Consider the following 25,044-nt stretch of genomic DNA (forward strand, 5'->3'; position numbering starts at 1 on the left):
ATTAATAACTAACAATTCAAGGAAAACATAATAAAGTTTGGTGACTACATTTAGCGGATTAATATCCACCTGGCACGGCGGAGAAACCCATGGACACTTGATAGTCGAGCAGGTGGCTATTGACACAATGGCCTCGGTGTTGTTCACCTTGCTGCAATTTCTTACGCCGCTGTGGCGTTTGTGACACTCACATGCTACAGGGCAGGCGCTGATGTGACAACTGCCTGTGCGACAGAAGAGCACCGACGGTTGGCGTCAGCTGTGACTTTAGAAATTTGCCTTTTTGATATTTTAAATATCAATGTTGTTTATCATAACGAAACGGCAAAAGAAGATAACTTTGCCTGCTGAAGTACTTAATCTGTAACTAGTGCCTAATTCTAGGAACAGGTATTAGCTGTTTTATTTTTATTGCATGATCTGGTGTAGTGATAAAACTTTTAGACTTACGTTCCGGAGGGTGTGAGTTTGAATGCCTGTCCAGCCATTCATAACTCATTTTTCCAGAGTTTACCTAAATCACTCCAGGCAATGCCTATATCCCGTATCCTAATAGTTGTGTTACAATAAATAATGACCTCGCTGGTAAGATTTGAAGCTTTAGTAAAGTTATAAAATTTTAAATATTGATGTTATTAATTGTGGAGTTTCATTTCAGTTGGTATTCTGTAGGTACCCGGGAGCATGCGGAGAATACTTCTTTGCCTGCTGTTTACTTTCAGATACTTTCCTTTTGTTGGTGGTAGTAATAGATTATTTAGAATTTCAAGAGAAGATGTATTTCTCTTACCCCCACCCCCCTCAAATTCACTCCTCATGTTCATGCTCCTTCTGTCTTAGATTATCTGGCAATCAATTTATAGTTCTAGGTCTTTTTTTAATCAGAATCGTCCATTTGACATTACTTGCTTCTCTTATAGACGGTGTTCCCTTATCAATAAGCTTCCACTGAATCATCTGGACAGTGGACAGTAAAAGGGAAAGCAGTCTCAGCAGTCACTAACAATAGAATAAAATGGTGGCAGTGAAAGATATTCCTAACCATAGTCATATGACCAGAACCTAAAAGGTAGTACCTACATTAAAAAATTAAATAAAATAGCTTTGTAATTGTTATACAATTTAAAAAAATTTATAGTTATCGATATTTTTAATGAATATATTTGTTGAGAGAATTTAGGGTAAACATTTATTTGTTTATTAAAGAAAAAGAGCATGTGTAACCCAGTAAAGGTGATAGAAGTGAAACTTCTTTCGCAATTCAAACCTCTACTCATAAGTGCTCTCTTATCTCTTTGGCATCGGACACGTTTCAAAACAATGGTTCACGAAAACGTTACATTAAAATTCGGCCATTAATTTATAATTGAAATTTTACTTTCATCGCGCCCAAAGATGTTTCACTTCAATATTGTATTTGTTAAGGTTAAGAGCACACACACATACACAAGTGTATATGGGGAAGGGTGAGCAGGGGGGATACCCACACTCCAAAATCATAAAAAAAATTATCATTCCAACCAACTGGAAAGAATTTAAAAGCTAACAATGAAAAGAAGTGATTTTTTTTTGCTCATCACCTCCTTCCTCTTCCTCCTTTAGCATGATTGAATTTCTGCGTATACTCCTGTTTGATATTAATATTTTACCTATAGTTTTTATTTTTCAAGAAATCAAAAATTTAAGAAATTCGTATTAATTAAAAAAAACCACATACGCATATATACACACATACACATGTGTGTATGTATATATATATATGTGTATGTATATATATAGAGAGAACTATGACATAAAAGTGTAAAATATTCAAATGTCAACAAAATTATTTCAAATCATGTTGAATCCAACATGGTGTATTTTGGGTTTTTGTTTACACCCCCGTAAATTTTATTGCCCGTGGCAGGTACTATTATTAACTGCTAATTTTTATAGTACATCTTAACCTCTACTGTTTTAACGCTTGAGTTTTAACTGATAGTAAAAGTTCTGAAACTCTACTTTTCAAGTGACGGTGTTAACCTTAAATTCTGCTCGAACATATCTACAGCAATGGTTTGTAGCGAAAAGAATGGTATACAAAGAGTAACCAATTTTTTTTTAAATATGTTAAAAAATAATATCTATATTTTGGGACTAAACTTAGTGTGCATTTACATTATTTTTTGCTGGTACATAAATTTATTTGCACTTCTTAAATGTAAAAATTCAAATGGTTGGGGACAATGCTTGTCAGCTGCTAACTGCTTTGTTTTTGAAACTCGTCTGCCATCTAGTGAGAAAATGTGAAATAGTGTCGCGGTGGTAATTAATTATGTGTGTGTGAAAGATTAAATAGTGTTTGTGAAAAACGAAGAAAATTATTTAACTTGCGTAAGTTATTTTTAAAAAATTTGTTTAATTCTTAGAAATTTGTAGCTGCGATGTTGCCGTGAATCCAGTCCAGCGGTGTATTTAAAGGGGGCGTTAACTGTGTGAAGATGGTCTTTCTATTTTATTGTCGATGCATATTGTGCAAAGCTTAAGCCTGTTTAACATAAATGTATTAATCTAACTCATGTTTATATGTTTATTAAATCAAAGTTTACAGACCATTAATTTGCACACATTTATGTTCAAAGAAGTTTGTGCGAATCGAGAGTAGTATGTTGAGGTTAAGGTGGAAATATAAATTAAAAAAATAAATTATGTTTTCGGGATTTTGATATTTATTTATTTACCATGATAAATTTTATTTAGGAAACTTTAATATTGACCCCCCTTCCCCCCCCACTTGTTAAAATTTGTATTTACATTGTGTCTTGAACAGTAGTGTAATTGTGAAACATTATTGGTCTTGTGTCTCATGTCTCATTTGGGGACCTAGTCCCCACATTTTAAATTTGTTTGCAAACTTATTCAAATGTACACAGCTGATATTTTTAAAATTATTAAAAATCCAGATCAGCATGGAGATTAGAAAAAAAAACATTACCTAGGTTTAAATTGATTTAGAATCTAGTAGCTTTGTTTTCAGATTTCCAATAAACATGCATAAACTAGTCTAGGAACTAAAAACTAGTATCAGAAGGAATGCATGTCTTGAAACTTTTTTTTTTTGTTTTAGGTAATTAGGAAAAAAAAATTTTTAACTAACTTATTGATAGTATTTTCAAAGAAATAAGCTACACCTGTATATGTTTAGAATGATGACCATAGGCATTATAAGTGTGAGATGTGAAGGACCTATGAGAAAACTAAAATAAATTTGAAATTTAAGTAGGGGAGAACTTGTCACACGTTTTAAATGTAGCTAACCTAACCCAACCAACAATTTTCACAATTTATCAGTATTAGTAACATAAATATACCTAACCTTTTAATCTTTCACACACTCTAATTAACACCATGACACTTCCACATTTTCTCACTAGATGGCAGACTTGTTTCGAAAACAAAGCAGTTAGCAGCTGACAATCGTCCCCGACCACTTGATTTTTTACATTTAAAAGAGTCAAATAAATTAACATGCAGCAATTTGCATGCATCATGTAAGGGCATTTTGTGTACATCATGTAACCAAAAAATCTGTAATACATGCGTTTTACAAAATAAATTTTCACTTTGCATGTTATAATGCTGTGAAACCAGTGTGAAACAAAAATTTTTCTCTTTTTTGCTGGGTGTGTTTTAAATGTTTGAAACGTGTGGTAAGGCATATGTAAAGGTTTAATCTTCACGCTGATGAAGTGCTTTTTGTATAAATCAGTACGTTTTGCAATTGGTACAGGCTAAGTAATGAATATTAGCTAGCTGTATTTGTGAAGCTGCAATTAGTAAAAGTGGGCAAAACTTAAATTTTTCCATTTAATGATTGTGTTACCACAGTAGGTACCTACATGGGTATAGGCAGTGGCACAAATAAAGGCTTGGCAGACATAAGGAGTGAAGTGCATGAAAGGCAATGCTCTGTGGCAAGCAAGTGGGTGACTAGGTTAGGGATGTGTGGGAAGGAGAAATGGAAGGGTTATGGGAAAGTATGTTGGAAGAGGGATAGTGGCATCCAATGTGATACATGTGTGATAAGTGGTTTCACTTTGCTTGTGGAGGTGTGCCGGAGGGGGTAGAAGGTCTCTAGAATGAAGAGTGGGTTTGCAAGAACTGTGGTTTAACAAAGAAAGGTAGGTCAAATGCAGAATGTGCGAAGGATTAGGAGAGTTTATTGCAGATGATTGTAAGGGAGTCAGGGCAGTCGCGTGTAAATCAGGAGAGGGAATGGTTGTGGAATATGTTCTGTGAGACGTTGGTTAAAGGAGGGGAGATGCGGAAAGAGGAGGCAGCTAAGGGAAAGAAATGGAGGTAGGAAATCTTACAGCAGCTGGAGCAGAAAGAAAATGGCATATTGAGAAGGTTAGAAGAGGACAGATAGAGGAAAGAAAATAGATGGGGAGGTGGTGGGACGAGCAGACAAGGATGGGGACCTACAAAACGAAGTAAACCAGTAAGAGCAGAGTTGAAGGTGAGTAAAATGAGAGAAAATGCTAGGTTGAGGGAGCATACTGACATGGTGAGGGGGCCAAAGGAAGAGATCAGCAGATTGAAGAGATTAAATGGTACTTTAGAAGAGGAAGTGAAGGTATTGTAGCCCGGGGGGGGGGGGGGGGGAACAACAACATTAGTCAAGAAGGAAGGGTAGAAGAGACAGAAATAAGAAATAAAGTGGAGGGCAACAAGGAAAGTTGGGCTGAGGTGGTTAGTAAGGGGAGTTTACACAGGCGGAAAGAAAATGACACGGTACAAGAAGAGATCAACAAAGGGGTCGGAACTGGCAGGGAGACGGTAGCACTGCCTCAAAGGCAGTCAGAAGTAGAGAGACAATTGCGGATATACACAGAAGGGTAAAGGAGTGCAATATGGAAGGTTTGAAAAGGGTGGTGGTGCATGTAGGTACAAATTACCTCAACAGGGACGGAGGGCCCAAAAATTTGAAAATGATATGAGAGAAATGCTACATGAAATCAAGCAAAAAACCAGAGGGACTATTGTAGTGAGTGGGGTGTTACCCAGAAGGAGAATAGGTTTGGAAAAACCGAATGCTGCAGATGCCATCATGAGGAGATAGTGCCAGATGTGGGGAGCAGATTTTGTACAGACCCCCAGGGCAAGGGGATGAAGCCATCGAGGTGGTAAAAGACAGGTTGAACATGCTAGGTGAAGATAGGTGGTTAATAGTAACAGGCGATCCTAACATGCCAGGGGTGGTTTGGGCACAGGGACTGGAGGAGATGTGGAAGAAAGAGCAAGGTGAATTGTGGATTGGGGTAGGTGGTGTTGGAGCATACCCGATAAGGTAATGGTAGGGGCTTTGAATATATATACTGTATAGAAGTCGCGAGTGGATAGGAATTACTCTACGTTTTTCAGAAGCGTATGATGAGCAGCTTGGGAACTTCACCGCTGCAGTGCGCTGCCGTAACGCCCTGTACCGTCTTAGTTGTTATTTACACGTTAAAGCGCAGCGCTGTCGCCCGCTGTCATTCCCCCGCACCCCCCACCTATAATTCACTGCAGCTCAACGTTGTTCAACGGGAGGGGGAAGGGGTGTTTGAAGAGTTCGACACTTGTCCGCTAGGGACCACCACAAGTCGATGCCCTAGAGATGGTGGCGATTACGGCGGCGAATTAACCAACTACCTCAAAACCGTATTAGAAATTTTAACCTGGGCTGGCGACTTCTATACAGTATATATATTCAAAGGTAGGGGTGAGGAGAGTGGAAACCTGCTGGATGCGGGGGTGGGCAGTATGGTGATAGCAGGGATCAGCGACCTCAGGATACCGGTGGTGGAAACTGGGATGGAGAGAAAAGGTGAGATAAAGTGGTGAAAGCGTGGCGTAGAGCAGACAAAGCAGGACTGGAGGCATTCTTAAGGGGAATGGAAAGGTAAAATATCTTGGGAATGCTGGAATCGAATATCAAGGATAAAATCTGAACTACTCATCATATTTCTTTGCAGTTTGTTTTGCCAACTAGATAATTTAATTACAGAGGGTTGTGTGTACAGCAGTGGCCACAATAACACATAGTTTTTTAGAAAAAAAATTAAATAACTTTATGCAGAAATAAAGGGTATTAGCCACAAAATTATAAATTATACCAAAATATAATTTTTGAATGGTGTAATACAATATTATCTAGAGCTCTATAATACAGAATTTTACATAATTGCTCAACAAGCGTGTCCTTCCATACCTAAATGTTGCATGGCAGGTTTTAATTGGTTAAAATTCCTTTAAAATTCAGCGATCAAGTGTTTTTTCACTTTGATTATAATAGAGTTCTAGATAATATTATATTACACAATATAAAAATTACATTTTGGTATAATTTTTAATTTTGTGGCTGATACCCCTTATTTATGCATAAAGTTATTTAATTTTTTTTCTAAAAAACTATGCATTATTGTGGCCACTGCTGTACACACAACCCTCTGTAATTAAATTATCTAGTTGGCAAAACAAACCGCAAAGAAATATGATGAGTAGTTCAGATTTTATCCTTGATCTTCGATTCCAGGATTCCCAAAATATTGTACCTTTCCATTCCTCTTAATGGCAGAGTATAATAGGTGGGTAAAGACTGAGGGGTTAGACAAAAAATAGGTGGCCTTCATGAACATACTGGGGCAGATGGTGGAGCGTTTAGTGCCAGAAACAAGAACTGAAAATGGGGGTGACCCTCTGTACTATGGGAGAGAGATAAGGACCATCAAGGGGAGATGCAGGAGGCTGCAAGCTAGGAGGGTAAGGGCTAAAAGTAGAGATGAAGAAGCTGGCGGAGGAACTGGGGAGAAAGACAATGGACGCAAAAGATGCCTGCAGGAAAGGCTAACGGATGAAGGGGAAATTGAATGGATCTGTGTCGCTGTGTCAGAAGAGCAAAGGGGGGGAGGGGCTTCCAATAATGAGGGGGAGAGGTGGACAGGAGTGTGTGAGGGATCTGTAAAAGGCGAAATTACTACAGGAGCAATACCTGTCTGTTTTTGTGGAGGGAGAGGTATGATATGGAGCCCAGGGCTAGAAGCCAAGGGGCGAGAGAGACCTGGAAATAAAGATAGAGGAGGTGATAAGAGAGGTGGGTAGGCTAAAGGAGAGGAAGGAGGTCTGTAGATACTTGCAGTACTATACACACAGTCACTGGAGGAGGGACAGCTGCCAAGGCAATGGAAGGAGGCAGTGGTGGTGCCTATTTTCAAGGGAGGTGGATATAAGACAAAATTAGAAACTTATAGGCCTGTCAGCCTAACGTCAGGTGCAGGGAAGGTGATGGAAAAACTGATAGTAAGGTATATGGTAGGAAATATAGGAGACCTGGAATGGATAGATGAGAGGCAATACGGCTTTAGGAAGGTTTTCCCTCTGAGATGCAGTTGGCTGGACAGCTGGAGGATTTGGATGAGGGCAAACAGGTAGACACAATCTTTATTGATTTTGAGAAGGTGTTCGATAAGGTGCCACATAAGAAGGTGATGGAGAAGGACATTAGGGTGGTGAATTTGATTGGGGACTTCCTGAGGGTTAGGAAACAGCTGGTGAAGGTGGGAATGGAATGGTCAGAAGAGTGTTATGGGGCCCCTGCTGTTCCTAATCATGATGAACGATGTTGGGAACGAATTGGATAGCAAACTGTGACTGTTCGCTGATGACTCCGTGATCTATGAAACTATAGGCGAAGCGGCACACCTGCAGGAAGACTTGAAGCTGTAAGTTTGGTCAAGGGCAAATGGAATGGGGACAAATAGCAACAAAACAAAGGTGGTCAGATTCAAAAGGAGAATAAGGTTGCAAAGCAACTATATATTTGGAAGGGGCAAGAGATTCAGGAGGTAGGTGAATACAAACACCTGGGAGTAACCCTAAAGAGTGACCTAGGTTGGGTAAAGCAGGTGCAGTGGGTGGTAAAGAAGGGGAGGAGAGGGCTGGGGCTGAATGCTATGATACTGAAGGGGACAGGACGGAGACTAAAGGAGAAGGCGTATTCAATTTTGGTGAGGCCAATGCTTGAATGTGCAACAGAAATTTGGGACCCATACCTGGGGATAGAAATTACGGAACTGGAAAGGGTGCAAGGTAGAGCGGCTAGATGGGCGATGGGTATGTGGAAGAGGAGGGAAAGGGCGAAGGGTTAGACGCATAGGCTATCTGTGACGATGAAGGAGCTGGAGTGGGACACACTACACAGAAGGAGGAAAGTAGAGATTGGTGAAGTTTTTTAGGGCGACAACTGGCGAGGGGGGTTGGGGTACGCTGGGAGACAGGTCGAACAAAGTGGTGTATAGAGGGAGGAGGGATCATGGGTGGAAGATTCAGAGAGAGTGGAGAATAACGGATAGAGGAAGGCAAGTATTCCTGGTGAGGACGGGGCGGGAGTGGAATGGGATTGTGGGGAAAATATGTGATGTGATAAGAGGAAAGGACTTGAGGAAGAGGCTTCAGAAATTGGTTGAATTAGGGAGGGAACTCCTTGCCAGTGGCCGGAAACCCAATCGCAGGTGTATAAAGTGTATCAACAAACAAACCAACCAAACCACTCGTTAAAACTGTGAACTTCTTGAATATCATAATGCACTCTTAGAGAATGATTGCAAAACATGCCAAGAAGTAAAAAAAAATTGTTTATTAATTTTTGGAAAAATAAAAAAGTTTTTTTAAAGATTGCTTTAAAAATTTTATTTATTAAAAAAAAATTCCTTTAGGATTACCATAATGTCCCCTAATGAATCCAAAAGAGTGTGTTCTTATGTTTAACAAATAATGTTTGATAGTCCTTCAAAATTATTTTTGAATTCCTTTCATTTATAGAATTTACTGAAGGAAAAATTAACTAAAAACTTTAGTTTACATTACTTCACTCTGATCAATCTTAAAATGTAGGGGCATATTAAAAAACCCTTGTGGTTGGTTAATGAAGAAAAAATCTTTTAACCAATAAACACTAGTAACAAAGGTTATATTTTTACACAAAATAATCAAAATATAATTTTTCTGTTTCGATGTTCTACTTCAAATAAGCCTTGCATTTTTTAGTATAATCAACCTGACCTCAATAACTAACTTACGATTGATGAATCATATAGAAACACTGGTAAACTAGCTTTCTCGGGTGAATAAAAAGGGGCTCACTGCTAATGTAGTGAGTGTTTCCAGGGAATTGTGGGGGATCAGTACTATTTTAGCTGGTAAGTATAATGAGAGATTTGCAGACAAGCATTGATAACTTATATTGCCTTTAATTAATGGGACAGTAGCATAAGTAAATATACTTCTCAGTTCAATCTTGCATAGTTAGTAAAATATAAACAAAATTAATAGAATTGAACAAAAATATTAATAAGTAAATTTTCCAACACTGAACAGTGCTTGTTAGATTGAATCATAAAAATGCTCTAGGGCAATACAATTTTTTTGGGTTTGGGGGGCAGAGGGGTTTGAGTGCTGCAGTGGATTGTTAAATGTATTAGCATAAAACAATGCAAACTTTTAATACACATCTTAAAAATTCATGCAAAATATTCATATTAAATTAATATAGTTACAAAATGTGCAGTTAACAGTGGCAAATTGAAGCAATATGTGCATATATTCATAAGAAGGTTGCACTTTTAACACATGACAATTTTACATTCTATCAAAGAAATGTCAATTTTAAAACCTAACTTTTAGCATATGAATATGCTCATTGTACACTATAGGCCTACATCAGTGACTAGAGAGCTAGTATTGTATGAGTTATTTAATTTATAATCCTCTTTTTGAAATTCATTCACACAAATGTTTGGAGCTGTAGTTACATTTTCATTTACTTATAATGTGTAAGCAAAATGTAACAATACAAATGTTGAAAAAAAACACATACAGATAAAAGAATCATATAATGTGAGTACAATTTATACCTACTAATTAGCATTTTAAGGTTAGTCTTTCAATTGGTTAACAGAATATAAAGTTTCTTGATACCTATATATAAAGTTTGAGCCATTAACCTAGACAATACACTTATTTATATTAGGTAGTAAAGATTAGTATAAAACCATAATTTATGCACATTTTTGAAGAAAGGGGCTTTGATAAGAGCATCGTTTTACATATCAAGCAAGCATCATTTCGAAATCTATATTAGTTAATTAGTTATAAGAAAAATGAAAATAGCATTGAATCTTATGAGATTAATGCGGGTTGCGCAGTGCCCCTGAAACACTGGAGTGGCCTCTTAAGTACAGGAATTTCATTAGGTACCTTAAGTTTTTCAGTAAACTAAAAGAGCATGTTGTGCATGTACAAGGCAATGAAATATTACCTTAACAACCTAGAAGGTCAAATACGTGTTATAATACAAAAAAAAACACAAATTAGTTGTTTAATAATATCAACAACCAAAGATACTCCAGAACACTAATTTTCTGGTCTTTGTGTTGAATATTAATGAAAGTAAAGGTATGAAAATGTAAATATGTAACATACTTAATTTGATAATTTTGGTGGCCAAAACAATAAAATATATAAGAATTGTTATTTAGTATTCAAAGTGTTTTTTTTTTTTTTAATTTTGCTACATTTAACACATTCTTTGTGATGGAGGGGGGTAATGAAGATATTTATAAATTGTAAGGGCTTTAAAAAAACCACCAAAATATTCAAAATCTGTGGTATACCCATACATTTCCTACCTAAGCAAATTGGACTCCAAAAAAAAACTTAATTGCTATTAAACTTGATTATATGACAATGTTAAAAACACCTTTTGAAATGCTCTTTCAACACAAAATTAGTGAAATAACATTTTAAACATTTAATTATCTTGTCTTAATATTCATTTTAAGGCCATATTTGTAAACTTATCATGATAGTTCTCTTGCATTTTATTTAGCTGAAAATTTTGTCAGCGCTTGTTTACCACTTCAGCTTTGTTTGATAATGGTAGAAAGTCTTTCAAGGGTTCATAATTAAAAAAAATTTGACATTTTACAGTTTTTAAATAGGTAACTTTTATTTCATATCTGGTGACAAAATTTGTGATGAAAATAGAAATGCAAGAGAGATATTTTAATAAATTTTCAGGTACATCCCAAAAATAAAGAAATTACAACAAAATCAACTAAAACCAGCATGACATACGAGAGGAGAACCTTATGCCAGCCTGACAATCATAAATCGAGGCAAAGTAAAGTAGTTCTAAATTTGATTACAATGCATAGTTTTTTGCTTAGAGGCCATCGGATCATTGTTACGAGTATAATGGAGGCGAGGCCATTAATCAGATAAAAAGCCTGGCTATTTAGGCCCACAGCTGGTACGAGGTTTATTACTGCTACACGCCTAATCATTATAGCAAGGGTGTCTCACTACACGCCCCCGATTCCCTTTTCCTGGGCACTATCTCTGCGGCTCTGGAGGGTACGGCATATTCCCGGAGCCCCGCCTCCTTGAAGCGGCGTAACTAGGACGCCATTTGTTGTGGAAGCTTCGGGTGTCGAGGCGACATTTCGAAGGGATGCTTGACCATTTCACAAAAAAAAGAGGGGGGGGGGGCTGTGGGTTATAAAAATGGCAACGCCGGCCTCCGAGGGAGCGAAGTGAAGAGGGCGGGGACCTCTTGGTGAGCGAAGGTGGACGACGAGCGACGACTGGTATCGGGGAACGTAGCATCGTGGGCTGTGGCGGGTGTGTGGAGGAAGAGTGAGTAGTGCGTGGCAGTGTGTTGAGACTGAGGTGAGTGATAAGAGACGAGCAATCGTGAGAGTCGGCAACATGCTGCCCTTGTGGTGACCAAGGCGTATCGCACTGTGTCCAATGATGCTCTACGGGTTCTCGCTGGTATGCCATTGGATTTGCTGGTTGCTGAGAGAGGCAGGCTTGCAGCCCTCAAGGCTTCTGGCGGCCTTAGACCTGAGGACTATGAGTTGCAGAGAGAGCTAACCTTGGTGAAGTGGCAGAGTAACTGGGATGCCTCTGATAAGGTGAGGTTTACTCACTCCCGAGTGTGAAAGATCGGCTTCAGTACAAGCATATTGAGTTGACTCATGCCACAGTTCAGCTTCTCTCTGGCCATGGAAATTTTAAGGCCAAACTCCGCCAATTTGGCCTAGTGGAGAATCTGGTGTGTGGGCACTGCCATATGCCGGACGATGTGGGTCGTGTATTGTACCACTGCAGTAAGTTTGAGGACCTTCGTGAACAACTACGATGGAGATGGAGAGTAGGTCTGATCGGACGTGGCTTTACCCTTGCATGTATGGTGACTCGGAAGGATAGCTGACCAGTTACTCTTTCGGGTCATGAGTCGGCTTGATGCGGCGGATCTTCTGCTTCCTCTGGCCTGATCATGGATTGCCTGTTGGTCGGCATGGTGCTTTGCTCTGGGGATCCTGGGTGCTTGAGCTGGTTCTGGGTTGTATGCAACCAGCAATAAGGGGTTGTGGCCCGTTGACAGGCCCTCGACTGTAAATAGGTCGCCGAACAATGGACTGTGATACCTGGAATTTTAGTGTCAATCAACCTGGTCCAAAGATCTTCCTTTAAATTGTGTACTTGGAAAGGGTGTGCAGTGCCTGATTCTGGGTTCACTTGCGGCACCTATCCAGTTGTGCTATAATATGACTGTCATTGGGAATCTGGCTGTGGTCTCTGGAGTGCTTGTGCCAATCATCCTTGTTGAATAACTATCCTTGTCCTCCGCTATAAATGGTGTACTCGGAGTGGGTGTGCAGTGCCTTCCATCTCTGGGGGCTGGAGTGTTGGTTCCCTACCCGGATATGGCTCAGTCTGGCGACATAAGTTGGTTGGTGGTAATCTAACTGGTGGTGAGATCGTGGTGTTCTCCAGATTTCGAAGATGGGACATCGGGGTGTCTAGTACGTTCTGGAAGGGTCTGTACCATCCAGTTGGGTGAAACCTCCTGACTTCCTGTGAAGCTCAGTCATTGACTCGCGTAGGCAGTGGGCGATCCGTGAGTTGACAGAGTGGAAGGAACCTGTTTTCCAAGCCTGCTAGGTTCCGATGATGGGCTCTGGATTAATGCAGAAATGTAAGCTGACTCCTAATCTACCCTAAAAGAGTGCAGACGTAGGAGGGGAGGAGGAGGAGGGTGAGCCGGCCTTCGGGCCGAAAACAGTGTCGAGCCGAGCTCCAGTAAGGAAAGTAAACTGTGGACCTTATGAAAGAGCGATAAATTTGTAGACAGGCAGTTTATTTGTTATAACTTAAATATTTGGTAACATAAAACTGTATGTAATCAATTGGGCTATGATTTTGGAAAGCATAATAAATAAATAGGAATTTGTTTAATCAAAGAAATAGCGTTATTTGTTGTAATTCTTGTGATATCGTTAGTTAGCTGGTTTAAATTGGAACTTATTACACAATAAAACAGTGCAGTTTGATCATAGGCAGCGTTGTAAAACGCTAAACTTTAAGTACCTTGTGGAACAACTAATGGTGAAAGTGATTTTGTGCATTAACTACAACATTTTAAAAATCCCACTTGAAAGTTAAATCTATTAGTATGCTTACCAGTTATACAGTTTTTTTTTTTAAAAAAAGGGGCAAGTTATGCATATTGTTATGATTCAACCTTAAGATGATCTCAATTATCTACTATTCTAAGACAGGGTGATAGGGGGCTCAAGACTAACAATGACAGACAATTCAATATAGAGACTTGATTTAATGTCATCTACTATTATAGAGTTAGCGGTCACCAAATTAGACAATTATCGGCGAGCCTCGCTACCACACCTCGGCAGGTTCCTTACCCACGCTGTGCTGGGTCGCGCTCGCGGCAGGAATTCGACGACGGACTGCGGCGGCCGAGGACACGGCGCTCCGTGGTTCCGGCGTCACGACTTCAGCCGTCCAGTCGCCGGTGACCAGAAGAAGCCCCTTCTCGACGGTGGCTGTCGTTTTTATTCTTCCGTCCGCGTCCGTGTTGATGTTCCGTGTTGTCCTCTTTTCTCTCGCAGCGGCGGTCGGCCTTCGGCGACTCGCGTCGCTGTTTCGCTGGCGGTGTTGAAATTGCTGACACCTCGTGTTTGACTCAGGGCGAGCCTCGAAGCCGCTTGCCAGAGTGCTCAGAGCGAGTCATAACACTCCCCCTGGTTGGATTAAGAGGCTGTCCTCAGCCTAGTTCAAGAGGACACTGGAACTGCATCTTGGAGCGGGAACGTAGGTGTCTTGATGCATCGGCCGCGGACCCGATCTTCCTGTAGGTGCCTTCATGCTCGGAGCGCCGCGTGTCCTTTCTTCTCTCGCGGTCGGTTACGCGGATCGACTCGCATTCCTGACGTGGTGTGACAGCGAGACTTTCTATAGTTGTTATAACATTTCCATTTAGTATTCTGAGGGTACCGATTTGTGATTACATTGAATTTTTTTTTTTTTATACAACCGATATAACATAACAAGACACAAATTAATATAATCAACGTGTTAACAACTTGATACATGTGAGTTGTAGTATAAATATATCAATACAATTCATATGAACATACTCTGACTATATGTGTGGTAACCAGATTTTTTATTTTTTTTTTTTTTTTTTTTCGTAATTTTAATCTATCATTGATTTATTTATTTATCCAATGTTACATTCACAGCAACACTCAAAGTGAGTCTAAACGTTGTGCACGATATACAAGACAACTACTACATACAAAATATATAAAATAAGGTGAAATAAATTATAAATACAAAAACAAAATTAAGACAAACTTATAACAAAATATACAAATTACAATACAAACCACTTTGGACAACAAAAACATACAGACACATTGATAAAGGAATGATAATAATTATATCATCTAAAAGGAACATATCTTTGACACAAATGGAATATAAAATTAAGTTTTGTATGGAGACATAAAAACAATTTCCATATAATTATGTTCTTATTTTATATATACATACATATCCTTTTCTTTCGTATATCTAATTAATAACATTTCCCTACTATCTATAGCATATGTCATCCTCCTATATTATAAGCTGTAAGTTATAATTTATTGTATTAACTATTACTAATATCATAATTTATTTTATTAAACTACTCCTCATATCCTAAATCTCAGTAAGTTATTGACATGGACACTTATCTACAGTATTTATACCATTATTTTATTGTACAAAAACGGGTCGACCCTTAACTCTTGTCCACTGTAGCGCTACATAACGTGAACTCCCGGGAGTGAAAATTGGTACCATGGCGAGGGAAGTTTATAGGATAAGGATTTATTAACTATTTTACTATTTTACTTGCACCTATATAGGTGCTTTTTTCTTCATATATACTTGTACCTTGGCTGCTGGTTGGAACGGGTTTGCGGCCGTCTTGTTGTATCCTTATACTTACTCTTATTTTTCTCTCACTTTTTTTTTTTTTTTTTTTCCGCGGGTGTATATTGGTTGAGGAGATGTAATTACAGTTGGGCTTAACGTCTACTTTCTTCCCTTATGATCGCTGATATTTGAATGATCCTTATGTACATAAAAATGTTACTGCAGACCAGAAAAGTTATAATACTCGTGATTGAAATAGAATATGTTGAGGTATTAAAAATGGCTAGTACCTGCGAAGTCTCTTCTGTTGGTAGAGGTGTCAATGTGTGTAAATGTTGATTTGACACATTACTTAGATATTTCAAATGCCATTGCGGGTTTAGAACGTGTGTAATATTTGAAAAGTGGATCCCTGTGGATAATGTCAGTTGGTCAACAGCATATAATGCGTCGTCTATCCATTGGATGGGAATAACATTTTGGTACAAGGTTTGGTTGGGCGAATTTATATCACAAAGGTAGGTTGGTGTAATTAAGACATTGTTTAATTCTTTGACTTCACATCCACATGACAGTTGCAATTCGGTGCTGCCGAATTCTGTGTTCTTAATGACCCTATTAAGTGACGCATTATGGCATTGTATAGTTAGATCCGTTTCGTGGTTTGAAATTATATAAAAATGTGGGGATATATGTGTAATTACCACTGATGTCTTTTCGTAACAGGAGAATTTGCATACCGTCATGAGCTGTGAATAATTCGATAGCGTAATGCCTGCTTGTATACATCGTGCGATTGGTGTCGTAGTCACTTCCTTGGGAATTTTATAAATGTTGTGGTCGTGTTCGGATGAAGAAGGGATTATTTTTAAGTTTTGTGTATTGATGTCCAGTGCTACTAGCATTTTGTTAGTATGCAAATAACACGAAACATTCATATACGAAAAAGGAATAGGTATTAACTCAAACAGTTTCCATTGGGTGTTTGCATGTATTACTGGAACATGTAATCTTATTATTATTTGTTTATCTGACATAGTACACTCGGTAATTGGTAATGAGTAATAATGTAGTACGTCTTGACTCGTCAAGGATAATGTCATATTCATAAGGTTTAATGCCTTATGTAATTTTTTTAGGTCGGATTTAAGTTGGACCGGCTTGATCAATGATATTGGTAGATGCTGTGCTTTACAATGCGAGTGTATGTTATGAATTTCCTGTTCCCGCAGTATATTATGCATAAAGTGCAGGAAATACGACATTGATAATTGTCCGATTTCTGTTAGCGTGTTTACTTCATTGAGTACGACATTATGATTGTTTAATGTCGTCGTGACATTATTAATTGTGTCGGATAAATCATGAACAATGTGTTTCGTTTGGTCCGCCATTTGTAAAAGTTGCGATGTAACCTCGTTAATTCTGGTGTTTGTCGTGGCCACGTCGCTATATATATTTTTAAAATTCTCATTGAGCACCTTGTCGTTCATGAGTAAACTATGTAAATGTTTTTCTGTAAGTATATTGCAACACCATGTACCGATATCCCCCAGGAATTGAATACCTCGTCTCTCTCTTGATGTAGGATCTAAAAATTCAAAACGGTTATCAGTTTTAAAACTGTTTTCCAGTCGTTGCGCAAATGTTTTTAATACTTGTGCATTGCTACACAAATGTTTTTGTGTCATGGAACAAGTCTTGTTCTCCCATTCCTCTATTACCTTGCTATCACTAGATGGTGAAAATGGAATTTTATATAGCAAGGGAATCGATTCCTCATATGTAATTACGCCTTTTTTCTCCAGCCAATACACACCCGCATGAGTACGAAAGCTAGGCATATTGTTACTGATGACACTGACTGCAAACATGCTGAGTATTAATAGATGCCAGATTCCCTGACAGAACTCCATGATTGGCTCCTCCCCCTGTAATACAAAACATGCCATTAGGTTCATACATCCTCTACTATGCTATATCAGTATCCTATATATTTGTCTTGCCTTACTGTCACATTGTTATCGTTATTCTTATTACTAGGCCGAGCATTATCACTCTGATAACAGTACGAATTGTCGGTTTATGTATGCTCGCTTTAAATGACGTGTTGACACTGTGTCGTTGATCATTTTATTACCTTTCTTCATTCTCAACACTACTGTCGCTGGCCCCAACACCTTGACAACCTGGAAAGGACCTATGTATTTAAATGATAGCGACTTATGCCGAGCTTTACGTCTAAGCCAAACGGAATCACCTTCCTTGTATGTATTGACTTTAAATTTCTTATTAAAATTGGTTTCCTGTGTTTTTTGACTGTGCATGATATTTATTTTTGCCTGCTCTCTATCACTACGCAAGTGTTTTTCCCAATCTACCGGCCGACGTGGAAATTTCCCAAGCACAGCATGTGATGGTTGCATGGCCTCAACCCCGTGTACAAGGAAAAAGGGTGTGTATTTACTGCTGGAATTTACTGTCGTGTTATAATTAAAAATTATGTATTGGAGATATTCATCCCATCCGCGGGGGTCTTCAGCTGCCCATATTGTCAGCTGTTCTCCAATTACACGGTTAATAGATTCCACCAATCCATTACAACAGGGATTGAAACTTGTTGTCTGGAGCTTCTTGATCTGCAGTTTTTGTAAAAGTTTTGTTACTAACTCGTTATTAAATGACGTTCCTCTGTCCGTCAGCAGCCTGTCTGGACATCCAAAACGTAGAATAACGTCCTTGATAAATTCTGCACAAGTCTCGGCGTCGATTCTTGGTACTGCCTTAGCAACTACAAATCTTGACGCATATTCTGTCATAACAAGAATATACTTGTTCCCATTCCTGGTACAAGTAAGTGGACCTTTGGCATCCAGTGCCCATTGTTTAAATATTGGTAGCGGTTCAATTGGTTGCAACTGACCCGATGGTTTTTCACGCCCTTGTTTAGCTCTTTGACAAATTTCACATGATTTGACATAATTTTGTACGTCCTTACTCATTGTATCCCAATAATATGCCTGGCGTATTTTTGCAATTGTCTTAAATATGCCGAAATGGCTGCCTCCTAAAAGTGCATCATGGTGGGCTTGTATAATTTCCAGTTGAAAATTTTTAGGGACTAATGTCAGTTGAATTTCTCCTCCCGGTGTATTCAATTTATAATATATTTCCCCATTATTTTTCATTCCATAACGCCGAGCTAATTTGATGTATTTTCCCTCCGCATGTTCCGGGTCTGTAAGGGCTACTTTTAATTTTTGAATATGAGGGTCTTCACTGTATTCTCCTTGGAAGGGTGATGTGTTTACAATGTCGTTCACTGAAAATAGTAAATCTTCATCTCGTTCAATACCTATATCGTACCTGGAGTTCAACACTACTGTTTCGAATACTTGTTTATTATGTTTGTTATGTTTGAGCAGCACTATTGTGTGAGTAGGCATTTTAGTTTCGAATGTTTTCTCTTGACCTGTTTCTGTATCAATTATCTTAATATTTATCTGATAAATTTCCACGGCTGCGTGTAATATAGGCTCACTTAATACCTCGTCCTTACTCATGTTTATTAGTATAATTTTTTCTTTGTTCAATATAGGGCTACCCAGGTTTTCGTAAAATGTTTTGTAATCACTCCAGTTTTTGTGGATGTGTTTAGCAATGGCTGTTTGTATTTCACTTTCCTTATTTTCTTCCGGAAATATTGCGTCAGCAAGAGAGTGAAAAATGGAATTACCTCGAGCGTGACATGCTCTTACTATATATTCCTTGTTTCCTACGCGCTTATTTATGTATTGCTCATCTGTCGTCGGCACACGTGATAGAGCGTCTGGAATTTTATTGTTCGCACCTTTCACTATTTTTGCTTCGAAGTCGAACTCAGCAACTGATGTGGCAAATTTTTGTATTCGCGTATTGTGTTCCGCCATGCTTCTTAAGTATCTCAAGCTAGCATGGTCTGTCTCAATAATAAAATGTCTGCCATATAAATATTGCTTAAACAGATGGCAGAAATATTTTATGGCGCCTAATTCTCGTTCTGTTGTTGACCAACGAGTTTCATTGGATGTCAGTTTCCTTGATGCGTAAGCTATAATGTGACGGTTTCCACGTTCATCCTTTTGCATTAAGGTTGCACCTATTGCCGTTTGTGATGCGTCACATGCTAAAATTGTTTCTCGGTTTTCAACAAATTTTTCTAGTAGTGGTACTTCCGAGACTGCCTGTTTTAACTGTTGGAAAGCAGTTTGCTGTTTTACCCCCCAATGGAGGTTCGTTTGTTTTTTTGTAAGCTCTATTAATGGTTCTGCCACTGTTGCGTAGTTTTTTATGTATCTCCTTAAGTATGAAGTCATGCCCAGAAATGACCGTAACTGCTTAATGTTTTTTGGTTGTGTCATACGGTTTATGGCTTCCACCTTGTCTGTATCTGGTTTTATTCCATTCGGTGTTATACAATGTCCCAATATTTTTATTTCATCCTGTGCAAATTTGCACTTTGCAGGGTTGACTTTTACGTGAAACTGCCTTAACCTGTTAAATACATCCTGTAAATTTTGTAGATGTTCCTCGAATGAGTCTCCCATAACAAAAATGTCGTCTGCGTATGCTATCACAGAGTGCCACCTCAGTGGTCCTAATAAAATATCAATAAACTCTTGAAAATAACCTGGTGAGTTTGAAAGTCCCATTGGCATTCTATTGTAGTGGTATAACCCTATTTTGTCAATAGTGAAAGCTAACTTATGTCTGTCTTCCTTCCTTACGGGTATAGCGTAAAATCCTGAAAATAGGTCCAGTGATGTTATGTATCGCGAGTTCTGTAACGTCTGTAATACATCGTCCGTTCGTGGTGAAGGATATGACATTCTCTTGACGTAGTTATTTAAGAGACGAAAGTCTGTTAAGAAGCGTATTCCTCCGTTCTTCTTCTGTATCACCAGTGATGGTGCTGCGTACGCACTGTCCGACCTCTCGATAATTCCGGCTGCCTCCATTTGCTGCACCTGTGCCATTAAAGCTTCTCTAACTTTTGGCGCGATTCTGTATGGTCTTGTGTGGATCGGTTTGTCTGTTGTCAGTTCGATTTTTATTTGATAATTTTTAGTTTCTGTGATATCTTGTATTTTAAATGCAAAGCGATCTTCGTTTTCTTTAATAAGTCGTCGTAACTTTGCTTGTTCCTGCTGAGATAACTTTTTATTTATTCCTTCATATGGTGACTTCGCTTGTTCGTCCTGCATTTCCTCTACTTTACGAGTACATTCTTGAATCGAACCTGCATATGTTTGGAAGTTTTCATTTATCATTTCTATTTGAATCATTTTCTGGGATTTTGCTGTTTCCATGACAATTATACCTTCTTTCATAAATGGGACCACGTTGTAATTTTGTAAAAAGTCACACCCAAGTATTATATCTAAACTTAAATGTTCGATTACCAGGAATGTATGTGTGTATGAATATCCTTGTATACTAAATTTTAATTTCACCTGGTGTGTCGGAGTCGGGAGTGATTCTGTGGCTCCCACAAGTGTGATTTTTTCCTTCAATGGTTCTAGTGGTTGGTTGGTGACGATAGTAGACGCAATGCAACTGCGCGTACTTCCTGTGTCTATTAACGCAATTCTAGTGGCCTCTCCTATCTTGACAGCGACCTTGGGCGTTCTTCGTGTCTTGTTATTTTTTTCCCGCATGTGGTCAGCTGATTCTCTTCCTTCCTCGTCACGACCTTGTTTGTCAGCGACGCCACCACCCTGCTTACTCTGCATTTGTAGCGGTGCACGCGCGCCTGCTGTCGCCGCGTCATCAATTTTGCTGCGATACTTCCTGTGTGTATTGTTCTCTCTCCACGGCAAGTTGGGTTGTTTATTTTGCAAACCAAACTTACGTTGAAATTCCTTGAACCTTTCTGACACATTTGTGTGCCACTCAAAATCTTGATTGGTAAATAATGGGCATTTATCTAAATGATGTCCTGTGTAAAAACACATTGCGCATGTATCCTGGAATTTGTTTGGTCCTCTTACCTGTGCTACTTTCTTAAATCTGTCGTTCTCTGTTACATTTATTCCGACTTCTTGTTCTGTGTCTCGGTTATAAGATCCTATTTGCGCTTGACCATTAATTTCTTGACCTTCCTTATCCTTTGACTTTCTCCTTGTTGCACGTTCACAGTGTTGTTTCTCTTGTGCTGTTGACGTTCTTGAAATTTTTATTTCACACCTTGGCTCTTCGTGTTCTTTATTTTTAGGCATCTTTTTAATAATTGCTCTATATTGGTTTCTATACAGCGAAATGCATTTATTATCAGGCATAGCATTTCGCTTGCTAACTTCGGCGTAACTACTTTTTATTCTTGATTGATTTCCGTTTATTTTTTTCTGCTTTGGGAGCGCGGGAATCACTGTTTTCACTCCCTGCAATATTCGTTTTTTGAATGTTGCTCATACGACCTGCCCTTGTTTCTGTATTGCCAGTTATCCCTGTTTATGTCTCTGCTCTTGCTCCTATCATCTTCATTGTTATTCCTCCATTGTCTGTCTTCGTACTGTCTTCGTTCATTGAACGTTCTCCCATTCAAACCTTCATGTCTCTTTTCAGTTCTTCGTATATTCTCAGCTTTGTCATAATTCGCACGCTGCTCTCTTCTATGACTGTTATTTTGGCTCGGCGACTGCCTGTAATGTGTCTGTCGCATAAAGTTTTGAGCATGCTGACACTGTGCGCAACTATTACTAAGAGCATACTGTGGAGGTTTGCTTCTATATCCCGATCTATTGTTTATAAATGTTCTGTCCCTGTATCTTACTTCCCTTGGCCTGTACTGTGGTTTTCTTGTTTTTTCGTGGGTGTCTTGTTGCTGTATGTTTTGTTTCGTGCTAGCGTTGTTGACTGTTAGACTACGTATTTCTTCTTTTAAATAACTTATTTCCTTTTCTAATGATTCTGTATTAAGTGTTGTGTTTTCAATGTTGGCTTTGTACCTACTATTTCCTATTTCTATTTTTCTCAAGCATGATTTCATGTCATCTAACGTATGAATGTTTTGCAAAATCAACTTGTCCACGACAGATGGTAAAAGTGACTTCCACAAAATGTCCAAAATCTCTTCATCCTTCATATCTGCCTTATAGCGTTTTGCTAGGTACACTATATTTTCTACATGCAAGAGACTGCTTTCGTCTGTCTGTTGTCTTCGAGAGAGCAATTCTTGTCTGCGTCTATTAATTTTGTCTGGCGGCGTAAACAAGTCTTTTAATCTTTCGACCGTCTGTTGCCACGTCCTGTTTGAGTCCTGTACTGTCTGTAAGTTTTCATACGCCCTCTTGGCTGTACCTCGTAGATATAGTCCTAGCCGCTGTAGTCGGTCCTGGTCTGTCCATCCGTTGATTTCTCCAATTGTATTGTAATTGTGTAGGAACTCTTCTATATCTTCGAACGCTTTGCCTTCGAATGTACCTATAGGTATTTGTGACTCTAGGAAAACTTTAATTGGTTGCTGTGCCATGTTATTATCGTATGTGTGTGTTTCCACGTGTTTGTCCTTTATGTCTACAGCGATCCTACCGTTGTCTTCCCCAGTTGACTTTCCTGAATCTATCTGGTTAAGAACGTCGTCATACTCTATGTCAGTGTTTTGTGTTGGTTCTACTCCTTGTGAAACAAGTTTACTGAGGAATGCTCGAGTAATACGTCTCCCTGTGTGATCCAACTGTTGTACCACCTCTGGATTAGTGGTAACAAGCTGCTGTGCTCGTGCGACTAACGAGTTAAAATCCTGTGTGGCATTTGTGTTTGTATCCTGACTCAGCCGTACTTGCGAGGCGCTAGCCTTGGAGCCGGGGCTTGCTGACAGTGTTTCAAACAATCGCTTGGCTGCACTTTTAATAGGTCGTGGTCCCTCGTCATTCGCCATATATTAACATTACTAACAAATTACACTCTTAATACTAGAGTTAGTATAAGCAAAGCAGCATAAAAGAGGTTAGTTTGCATGCAAATTTTATATAAGCACTATGTCTATTTAATAGGTGTGATAGGTCTGGCTACACCCGAAAAACAAAATATGACAGAAAAGGGTGGGTGGTGGGGTGATAAACTCGTAGCTCGCAGCAAGAGGTGGGAAACTTAAGGCGCCTCCACCATTGTTATGATTCAACCTTAAGATGATCTCAATTATCTACTATTCTAAGACAGGGTGATAGGGGGCTCAAGACTAACAATGACAGACAATTCAATATAGAGACTTGATTTAATGTCATCTACTATTATAGAGTTAGCGGTCACCAAATTAGACAATTATCGGCGAGCCTCGCTACCACACCTCGGCAGGTTCCTTACCCACGCTGTGCTGGGTCGCGCTCGCGGCAGGAATTCGACGACGGACTGCGGCGGCCGAGGACACGGCGCTCCGTGGTTCCGGCGTCACGACTTCAGCCGTCCAGTCGCCGGTGACCAGAAGAAGCCCCTTCTCGACGGTGGCTGTCGTTTTTATTCTTCCGTCCGCGTCCGTGTTGATGTTCCGTGTTGTCCTCTTTTCTCTCGCAGCGGCGGTCGGCCTTCGGCGACTCGCGTCGCTGTTTCGCTGGCGGTGTTGAAATTGCTGACACCTCGTGTTTGACTCAGGGCGAGCCTCGAAGCCGCTTGCCAGAGTGCTCAGAGCGAGTCATAACAATATATAATAAGTATTGTTGAGTGTAATTAAAATTTAAAATTTAGTTAAGCAGAAATCTATTGCGATTTGTGTTATAAATATATACTATATTTATGCCAGATACGAGATATATCTAGCCTATGAGTTAATTGAATCACGTCTAGAATTTATTTTTGTTTGAAAATTTAACTTTACCTCCTGACAAAAGTTTTTCACGGCATGATTTTTGAAAACTTGTTTTTGTAACATTTGTAGCTTATACAACACTGCACGTTATTCTTTGAAAATAAGCTGTATGTTTTAATCATTGTTAACTATTTCTTGTGGCTATCACCACAGTCCTACAAGTTATACTTTTAACATAAATAACATCAAAAATGCAGGCAACCAAACGTAATAACTGATTCTCGGGAAGACAGTAAGCGCAGGACTAATATGGAATCATTTTCCAGTATGAGTCTAACTCTGTGACAGTGGAGTTTATGCATGTTTTCCTGCCTATCATTATTGCTCTGTGTTTTTTTTTTGTCCCTCTAAAAAATTTGGTCCTTTTTGGCGCCCTTTATTCTTGGTATCTTGGGTAGTGATTTCTCCCCTTTTGGCCAGTCTTCTGGCCATCATGCACTCGCATGTCCATAAAAAAATAATCAATTTTTGGCCTACTCACTTTTATCAAATTTTACTTGTTCTTATATTCTTTGCTGAGCTTAATTTTGTTCAGCAGCTGTATGCTTACGAATAAATACAAGGCTTTGATAAGGGGGAGAAATAAGAACCGAAATGCACTCTTGGTTGAAACAGTGTTTAGGCCATAATAATTGTAAGTACTTAGTTTTATTTTAAAAATTTTAGCTTTGTTAAAGCCTAGTATAATACTTAGTGGCTGCCTGCATTTAAATCTGAATGACTGCTACAAATAGTGAAGTCATTGGCATTTAGTGTTCATTTTATTTTGAACATGATTTCAACTCTAATATTGCAATACTGCTAATATACGTAATGTAATAGTATTTGTAAAATATGCTTCAACGAAGGTAAGTATTCCATTTTAAACGATATGGAACTGTTACGAAATA

General features: G+C 38.9%; 1 protein-coding gene across 1 annotated transcript in view; it reads left to right on the top strand.

Moving 5' to 3' along the window:
- Nucleotides 1–2,254: 2,254 nt before the first annotated feature.
- Nucleotides 2,255–25,044, top strand: part of LOC134535845 (steroid hormone receptor ERR1) — a 380,509-nt gene continuing 357,719 nt past the window's right edge. The window contains exon 1 of the mRNA XM_063375177.1: nt 2,255–2,373. The gene's annotated coding sequence lies outside the window, so the exon portion shown is untranslated. The remainder of the gene's footprint in view (nt 2,374–25,044) is intronic.

This window comes from Bacillus rossius, chromosome 10, assembly GCF_032445375.1.
Source record: "Bacillus rossius redtenbacheri isolate Brsri chromosome 10, Brsri_v3, whole genome shotgun sequence".
In the NCBI taxonomy this organism is placed as follows: domain Eukaryota; kingdom Metazoa; phylum Arthropoda; class Insecta; order Phasmatodea; family Bacillidae; genus Bacillus; species Bacillus rossius.